General features: G+C 49.6%; 2 pseudogenes; both read left to right on the forward strand.

Moving 5' to 3' along the window:
• Nucleotides 1-2,873: 2,873 nt before the first annotated feature.
• LOC113146583 lies at nucleotides 2,874-4,119 on the forward strand (annotated as a pseudogene).
• A 1,143-nt stretch (nucleotides 4,120-5,262) lies between these two features.
• LOC113146584 lies at nucleotides 5,263-6,327 on the forward strand (annotated as a pseudogene).
• Nucleotides 6,328-7,236: the final 909 nt, after the last annotated feature.

Here is a 7,236-nt window from a genome sequence, read left to right on the forward strand (position 1 = left end):
GCCTTCACGACCGATCCGCTTGAGAAACTAAACTAGCAGTTGAGCAGTTCCTGATTCGCGTGCCGGCATCACGCCTATTTGTTAGTGCAAATGGGGCAGCCGGCTGGCTCGTTTGGTCCCAACAGCGTAGAACCATAAAGAAATTGCCTCTACAGTACAACCACGACAGCCCCTAAAGGCTTTCATATATGTGGAGCTGCCTGATTAAAACGAGTGCATCATAAGCAAAACGGTTATGTGATAACGCCAACAGGGACGGAAGAGGCAGGTGTAATATGGTCAACAGTATAAGGATTGAAGGCAAGAGCGAACCGAACAACCTCATGACAAAGAAATCAAGCAGGCTTACTGAAACAGTGTCTCTTGCCAAGCAATGCAACCCTCTTCAGTAAAGAATAATATAAAGTGTTCTAGGATAATGAATGTATGTGTTCAGATTACAGAATACAGCAACAACGATAAACCGCCACTTAACAAATTCGTCTCTGTGCTCACTAACTGTGACCTGGCAGTGTTCACAACCGCGTCTGCTCTATTCAGCTTTACCAGTTTCATCGTAGATTGTTTTTTTATTCAATAAATCTGTTGAATATAATTTTTCGGTAAGTCAAACACAGAAATGGGTGCTGGCCTTTAGATTTTCGACCCGCATCTTAGGGGATACATCTGGAGAGCTGGCCCTCGGTATTGTAGAGCATTGAGCTTTGGTTTCCAGTGCTAAGGTGTCTCTTGCAAGGTGGTGGGTCTAGCATTGTTACTGCGCTAATGCAATGCAGCTCAATGTTCGATGCACTGTCGTGACGGGACCTTCGAGGCGCGATGTGGGCTGCCTTCGATTTCCGAGGCCACCTTCGAGACGTCTTGCCCTATTTAGCAGGCGGTGAGTAGAACTGAGCACTACCTATCAAGGATTTGTTATGATCGTTGTATTCAGCCCCAATGGACTTGAACTGTACGCGTTTGAATGCATTCATAGGACACACGCTGGCGCACATGATATCTCTGTTTTCACCTGTTCCTCTGGCGCTTGAGAATCATGACAACAGGAGCCACCGAAAGGAAGACCACTTCAGTATTGTCCAATGCTGCGCCTTTGAAAGACTCAAAGAGGGTTGTTAAGCGAAGATGTTAGTCCAGAACAGACAAAATTCTTTTATGAAAACGTCTACTTCGCTGAAGAACCGACGGGCACATATTATCCGAATTCACTGCATGCCCTAGGCAGGATAGAGTACACGTCATAGCCCAGTTTCGGCTAGAGCCAGCGCGTATTCAAAGGCATCTGCTTGAGATGATAACAAATCCAACGGAACCATCCCTTTTCACTCTATCCTGCACGAAAACGGAAAAGGCATGCAAGACTTTTTTACCACGATACTTGGCTTCTAGAGGGATGAACCGATGTCACTCAGTGGGGCTTAAGGTATAAACGCGTCCTGCATTGCACAAGTGGCTATTCCTGGGTACACTGGGGCAAATGTGGAGGACTGAAAAGTTCCCTCAAGAAAACGCTTCTTGAGGCGCTTTAGTAGGAATATATGAGCGGTGTTTATCCAGGTGGCCAAAAAGGAGGATAGCTCATAATGAATACTTCTTGGGGTTCTTCGGGATTGTTTACCAGGGGATTGTGTTACAGCCCAAAATTGGAGTACTACTTAGCCAGCCTGCCAGACGACATATGCTGAGCTCTCAAATGAAAGGCACAAAGCAATTCTCGAATGGGAGGATGCAACGATTGCGTATTTCAAGCTCACAGACCGTTGGGTCAAAAATATGCACAGAGCGCCACAGATGATGTCAGTAGGTGGGAGGTGCCCGAGGCCAAATTCAACAGGCGGAACTGGGAAAAAATTGCTAGTGCCCGACAGCACTATGTTAATACTTGTAGAGGGAAAGGCGGGCAAGCCCCGACTGAGGAGGATCAGCGAGAACTGGCCGATGAGGCATTTGGTATATGTGCGACGAGAGCACACACTTTGAAAACGAATGACCGCTGCGGAACTGCGTTCAGCGGATATTAGGGGGGTTTTATGGCAAGCATAGATGCAAGGACTACTATGCCACCGAATGGTCACCACGACCAGGGCGTGGGCCATCACAGGATGCGCCAATCACTAGGGCACCACTCAGTGCGCAGGAACAACAAAAGCGTTCACAATCATGAGCCCAAACGTAGGAGACACACTTCTTTAAACATCAGTGCTAAGCATGGATCGATATGTTTCGTCGCCACGGGGCCTAACACCATCTTAGTCTTGCCAGACTGGAGGCAACGCCCTTGTCCACAGAACGCGAACGAAGACAGAATGATCACGGCCAATGCGAAAATCCTATTAGAATGTCTGTAGCAATTGTATTTCCTGAACTATGTAGGGCAGAAGGCTGGCGATAGAGGAAAAACGACGATGAAAGCATGGATAAAAGTACATTAGAGAGGAAAAGAGGTAATCTTGTAAACGCGGATCATTGTGTAGTAATCGACAGCACGGAAGAGCAGACCGTGGCCTCGAAACCGCCGCTTACGTTTCTGAAGCGCTGTATTTTGGAGGCATAGCAGCTTTCTTTATCCACATAGTGGGGCAAAAGCACGAGGTGCTGGAAAACAAGGGAGTAGCGAGAAGTCTGATTATCCCGGCACTGGTGCAACGCCCGATCCTGGATATCCGCTTTTCACGTAAAGAGTGTGGCTGTACCCTAGCCAACACTTATATCCGGGAAACAAATCTTATTGTTACGAGGTCATCTATGCGGTGCGGCGCACTATTTTTAGAACAACTACCTGGTAGGGCCTCTCCCCTACTACTTAATCGTGAGCCTATTTGGGCTTACCAGATATCAGGAATCATGGCATGGCCGGTCGGAGCTGAGTAGATATGCAAGCGGCCACTGGTTTGACGTACGAATGTTGCTGGAAGAGAGGAGTTCTGGAGACGCATGACCTCGCTCTCAGGAGTTGCTCAGGAGATCCAGCAAACCAGGCCTACGATGCTCTTGCCCAACAATCTGCTTGCATGTTAACAGCGAAGGTGGTAGCTTTACTAAGACCGCCTTCTGAGCCCTACAAGTCATGACGCAAGCCAAAGTGCGCGCTTCTATCACTACCTTGCTTCAGCAGGCGCCTACCGGCACTGCGAAGCTCTAGTTGGCACTACAGGTCCTGACTTCTCTCCTCACGATACCTGCTGCTTTAGGTGGCACGGCAGATCCGCTTACTAAAGCGCTACAGAGACTTCTTTGTGTGTGTTCTTTGGGCATCAGCGTACTCCCGGCCCAACAATCTCGACTCGCAAACCCCCTCACTGTGCCGGTGGTGGCCGAGGCCGACGAAGTGTCTGTGCGGCCTACTGCATTGTTGAAACACACCCAGCTGGCTTTCTCAGTTTAATTAGTTTAAGCGCATGAACAGCCTTCACGGCTGCTCACTGCCCGTCGAGCCCACAGACGTCTGTTTCCTGATAGCCGCCCATGGAAGCTGCCATCTAAGCGTCCTCATGAATCGCAAATATAATTTGTACCGGTGATCCTACGAAACTCCTTGATGATAACGCCGGCTCTCAGTGCAATCGCTACACAGTATACTTGAAGTACTGGGTGACGCAAAACAATTTTCCACGCTTTACGTGGAAGCCGGTCTTTACCAGATAAGGATTGCATCAATAGGCAGGTATCAGACTGTTTTCTGTTCAGTGATTGGTCCCTTTGAACATGAGGTGGTGCTTCTCGATCTAGGAGGTGCACACACCTTGTTGAAGACCAATATCGATGCCTATATGCAACTTGTGTTTCACCGAACGAGCAGTTGCCCATTGTAAGGACATTCGTATCTAGAGTCTGGGCCTAGACTCTCACGTGCAGCTCTTATGGCAGGTGCTGAGCCCCTTTCTAGAGCATTGGTGTACCGAAAATCTATGAAGTACGAGGTAGCAGGGCAGGAAGCCGGTTTCACTATCCGCGAGGAGGACATTTAGCATTTAGCTGAAGAGAACATGCAATTCCGATATAGCCCCAGCTCGTACCGCACACGACGCAGGTGCGGAAGTGCTTAGGGACTGGCAATCGCTGGCGCATGTTCGTGGCCCTGGAGCTTGCCGACTTCACCGACGTGCCACGCCCACTTAAAGCATACGACACTACCTGGACTTTACCGCATACCTTCTCTGCGAAGTTACGCAAGAAGCGGCTAGGCGAATATACGCTTCTTCCAATTTCCCGACTCCTCCAGACGTGACCACCTTTAAATTGCTGCATCAGGCTATGCCTGCGGCTCAACACTGGACACGACAACACCCGTGTGCTTCCTGAGCTAGATCAAGAACTTTAAACTGCAGAGCTACTTTATTTCTACCCAAGCGGCTCAAATGTCAGTCAGCGCTTTGAATGCGTTGCGGCACGTACTCCGCTGTGCAAAGGCTTATCACCATACAAATCATTTGGAGTTGACTGACTTCCGCAATTAATCACCTGTAATCCATAACAAAACCTTATGGAGCGTTGGCCTGATTTTCTGGACAAAGTCCAGGATCTCACGGACGACTATCTGGAATGTACGCGCTACTGGAGCGTGGATGCTCTCGCCTGCCATCCCCACTTTGCCACTGTCGGAGATGCACTGCACCTGCTCGCCACTGGCTGCCTCACCTCCTACGCTTAGATGACCGAGGGCCATTACTGCAAACGGTGATGCACCAGCACAGCACTACAAGAATCGGGGGCATCAGGCAGCCATTGGGCGGGTGCCGGCTTGCGAAGGGGATCAAGCAGTTCCCTTCAACTCCCCCCTACCAGAATCGTCGATTGAGCCAGTGCCGCAAGTAGAGGCACCACGGCGCGCGCCTGGTATTCCCCAATTCACCGGACTTCTCAATTGCAGGGACAGAATCTCCTACTTACGGTGAGACGCAGCTCTTGAACCGCGAAGGTATGCTTTTTTGTCCCTTGATGATGATCTGATACGCGCTCAGGCGTGGGAAGCTGCTTGATCCAACTAGGCCGACCTTATCTAACCATACGAAGTGATCGAGTGGCAGAAAGGGGAAGAGGGTCATTCCGACTTTGGACCCAACAGAGAAAACTGTTTCGTCTCATCGCGCTTTCTCTGCGCATTCGGATACGTGCCGTGTGGCGCGTTTGTGTCCCTAAACCACCCGTGTTCCGTGTTTATGTACTGTTTGGTGCCATGACTACCTTATTGCCTACAAAGGTCTTGCTTTTAGACAATGTAGTGACGTTAGGCTAGAGTCTATCACGAATCTCCTTTTTGCAATGCGCGGCACTATGCAAACACATTTTGATGCCCACGGGGTGTGCTGTGTCGAGCCTCCAAGGTACTTATTCAAAGGCCAGGTAGCTTACATGAGCCACCGCGTATTGCTTTAAGACGATGCAGTCACATAAAGCTAGACTTTATCACGGATTCCTTCTCTATGATGCACGGCAACAAATTTGACCACCGTTTAGTGCGTTTATTTATAAGACGACGCATTTCGCTCCAACTACCAAGTCTACACACAGGCGGATATGATTGGACTGGTGCGGCATGATCTATTTTAATACCACGGGGTTTCACAAGTCCTTTGTTTTGATTGGGGCCTAAGATGTCACTCTGACAAGTGGAAACATGTATGCCAGCCCTTGGCATTCAAGCGAATCGTGGCGTCTGCACATCACTTTTAAAAAGACGGTGAAACAGAACGCTTGGACAGATACTGTTTATTTTGCTTCCTCAATCCAATGAGAGTGAGTCTCAAATCGTGCCTCACAGTCCTGAGCTCGCCTAGAGCACCACGGATGATCACTCAGAACCACACTAGCGCATCAGACATCCACGTAGTTAGGGGCTTTGAACCACACTCACGTCTCATGATGAGGTTCTCCAGGCAACTGTGAGCTGACATCAAATCATGTACTCTGGACTAAGTGACAGCAACGATCCTGCGCTGGTTCCAAGCAACAGGAAGTTGAATTTACCATCGATGGCTAAATGTGGATTAGCAGCCGCACCTTCCCCGGTGAATCGATCTACTCGAACTTCGGGGCTAGCTAATGCGGTTCACTTTCGACAATTTAGTGAATTAGCAAGTTTGCCCACAGCGTTGTGGTACCTCCTTCAGACAGGTAACACGCGTTTTTCTACGTGTTAAAGCTCAACTAGGCAACATGCGTACGAGTTTTCAAGGGGCAACTGTCGATTGGCTGCACATCCACGACGCCACACGGCAAGCCTCAGTCACGTACACGGTGGACTACACTGGGACTGATAGGAATACGGGTGAGTTCCTTCAGCATCTAGTCAAATGACGCGGAACCCCAGAGGACCACGCCACCTGATAACCCACTCAGTTTTACAAAACGCATGGCGTTGCTTGGCGCCTGGCAATGCAACCAACTTAAGCGGCCCCGACGGGCAACAGCAGACGCTGTCAGCCTCCCAGCAGTAACGGCCTTGGGGTAAAGGATGCGGCTGACTGGGCGCAGCCGCTTCAGGAGGCTACTAAAACTGGAAAGGCAAGCAGGTTCTTAACGCCCCAATCCACTTGGATGGCACCTGGAAAGGCACGCATCAGGACACCGCAGTAATCCCTACAAGACACACAACGGATGACACTCTTGAAGGAGACTCACAGTTGAATCGGCTGACAAAGCGCGAGACGGTCGCCAGGGGCGCGTGCTGCTTGCGAGGAGAAGGAAAGTGCAGGGCAGAACACTGCAATAGCACGGTTTGAACAACCGAATAGCGAGATGGACAAACAATTATCGACAAAAAGGCCCCAAAAGCTGTACAATATGTTTTGGCTAAATGCGCGAGACGCGGCCTCCGTCAAGCGGAACGAAGACACAAGGAATTTCGTCCATCAGTCGGACTAGTTTACTCGAGGTTTAAAGCTCGAATAATAATCGCTGCTAGGCAGCACGAAGTGTTGCGTCAATTAGTGTTCTGTACACGCTTATAACATGGCTGCGGTAGTGCACTTGTGCGCCAATAGACGGCTGATCGAACGAAGGCTACCCAACCGTTTGTTCAGAATGTAAATACGCTTTCTGTGTAACGTATGCCTGCCGCGACATCAGCTCCAAAACCTTAAATATGCTGTCTAATGCATTGCTAAGGAGAGGCGAGCTAGCACGAGAGATTCTTACGGCCAGTGCATTTTTCAAAGTAGAACAGTGCCATGGTCAAGTCGCACGGCCACTGTGGGTAGCAATGCCATTCAGTACTGCTTTTCAATTGTCTGAAAG

This window comes from Cyclospora cayetanensis, unplaced genomic scaffold (assembly GCF_002999335.1).
Source record: "Cyclospora cayetanensis isolate NF1_C8 unplaced genomic scaffold, CcayRef3 CcayRef3_contig_403, whole genome shotgun sequence".
Taxonomy (NCBI): domain Eukaryota; phylum Apicomplexa; class Conoidasida; order Eucoccidiorida; family Eimeriidae; genus Cyclospora; species Cyclospora cayetanensis.